This window comes from Suricata suricatta, chromosome 10 (genome assembly GCF_006229205.1).
Source record: "Suricata suricatta isolate VVHF042 chromosome 10, meerkat_22Aug2017_6uvM2_HiC, whole genome shotgun sequence".
NCBI lineage: Eukaryota > Metazoa > Chordata > Mammalia > Carnivora > Herpestidae > Suricata > Suricata suricatta.
Window position 1 is genome coordinate 62,493,587 of NC_043709.1, and position 1,963 is coordinate 62,495,549.

General features: G+C 51.9%; 1 protein-coding gene across 1 annotated transcript in view; it reads left to right on the plus strand.

Moving 5' to 3' along the window:
- Positions 1 to 701: 701 nt before the first annotated feature.
- POU6F1 (POU class 6 homeobox 1) overlaps positions 702 to 1,963 on the plus strand; it is a 29,346-nt gene continuing 28,084 nt past the window's right edge. The window contains exon 1 of the mRNA XM_029953463.1: positions 702 to 717. The gene's annotated coding sequence lies outside the window, so the exon portion shown is untranslated. The remainder of the gene's footprint in view (positions 718 to 1,963) is intronic.

Consider the following 1,963-nt stretch of genomic DNA (forward strand, 5'->3'; position numbering starts at 1 on the left):
TGGGAAATACAAAAATGAGTAAGTCACGACCTGTGCTCTCGAGGATTTTACAGTCGGAGGGAAAAGACCACAGAGGCTACAGACCAAACAAAAGTCCCAAGAGGGGCACTTGAGTGGCTCAGTCGGTTACACATCCCACTCTTGGTTTCGGCTCAGGTCATGATCTCACGGTTTGTGCGTTTGAGCCCCATATCGGGCTCCAAGCTGACAGTGCAGAGCCTGCTTGGGATTCAATCTCTCACTCTCTCTCTCAAAATAAATAAACTTAAAAAAACTTTTTTTAACTCCCAAGAATTAGAAAACCATGACATGTATCAAAGTTTCACAAAGCCATTAAAGTGGATATAAAATTATTGTACAAGTAATGATACCTTATATCTGTATAGAACTTACAGTTTTCAAAGTTTTTTCACACAGCCCCACTATTAAACTTAACTCTAGGAAGTAGTGACTGTAGATATTTTCCTCATTTTATAAGTAATGAAGAAGCTCAATAACTTGCATGGACTGCAGGTGTAAGAGTTGGTACTAAACCTAAGTGATCTGACACCGTATCCACTGGTTTCTTATGAATCGGCCACCAGCAGTAACTCCTAACCCCCGGACGGAAACAGCAAATGGATAGCACCTGAGCCCTGCTGGCCCAGCCGATGATGATGTCAGCCCTCAAGAGGGAAGTGTCTGTGAGCAGGACCTCTGGGTGTGAGCAAGCTCCAGGTAACATTCTGGAAACGTGTGTAGCAACGGTGTGGAGACCCTGGTGCTGCTTCCCCTATTCTCCCCTGCAGTGTGTTCCATCAAGGGGCCTAAACAGCGGTCCCGGGAAGGCGGAGGGCTCCACTACAATTCTCCGGGCACTATCTCTATTTCGCGCCCTCCAAAAACCACCAAAATGGGGGTGGGGGTGGGACAGACAGTGGGTGTGCATTCCAGGCCAACCTACATAGACTTTGATTTGTTGAATTTACAGAGCCTACCTAAATTCTTCTCCCCTCATTCCTTCGCTTCCCCCTTTGGTCTTCCAACCCCTTCCTCTTCCACCTGCAACTCCTTCTCCAGTCTGATTTCCCTCAGCGCCAAACTCTTGCCTTTTCCAATCCGTTCCCCTACCCTCAAAAGCCTCTAGTAAACCAAATCCTCCACACCATCACCACCAGCAAAGCAGAACGTTGTTTTTCTCCATTTTACTGAACTTTTGTCTTTTTTTTTTTTTTTTTTAACATTTCTCTACTTGGACAAGAAGGTAGGGAAGTTGTCTTTAGATAAGCCAGCCACAACCAACCGCCACTGGGTGAGGGTGGAGGGTGCCTTCAGGACCTGGGGTCCCTCACTGAAATGGAGCGGGGCATAACCGCTCGGGGTTCGACGCTGGCTGAGCGCCCATCTGAGTTCTCCCTCCTCTCGCGGTCTGGGGCTTGGGAATGGACCTGAACTTGACTTTCGGACGAGGAGCACAGCTGAGTAACCTAGAGTAGGAAGGCGGCGGCGACGAGGAGTCACCGCCCTCACCGCCCCAACCCTAGGCCCAGGGGAATGTGGCCCAGGGTCTCCACTTCAGACTCCCATGCTCCTTCTCACGCACCTTCCAAAATGAAAGCACCCCGAGCAGCACCTCCGAGGGGACTGCGTGACCCGCCCCACGAACCCTCCATCCCAGTCCGGGAAGAGAGCCCTAGGGACCTCCTGGCGTGGCCAAGGGCTAAGGGTGCCCTCCCCACCCCCACCCCTTGTTCCCCGCTCCCCAGATCCCCTCCCTTCCTCCACTACCCGCCCAGCCCGCCGCCCCCGGCGGCTGGCGCGCGCGGTGCAGCATGCGGCAAAGCTCTTTGCATAAATTATGCTCATGACGCAGCAGCTAAAAAAATCCAAGTAGCAGAAGGAGGGAAAAGGGGGGGGAGAAAAAGGGGGGGCCGTGGAAGGGGGAAAAGAAGAAAAATATATATACCTGCCCGCCCCCCCCCCC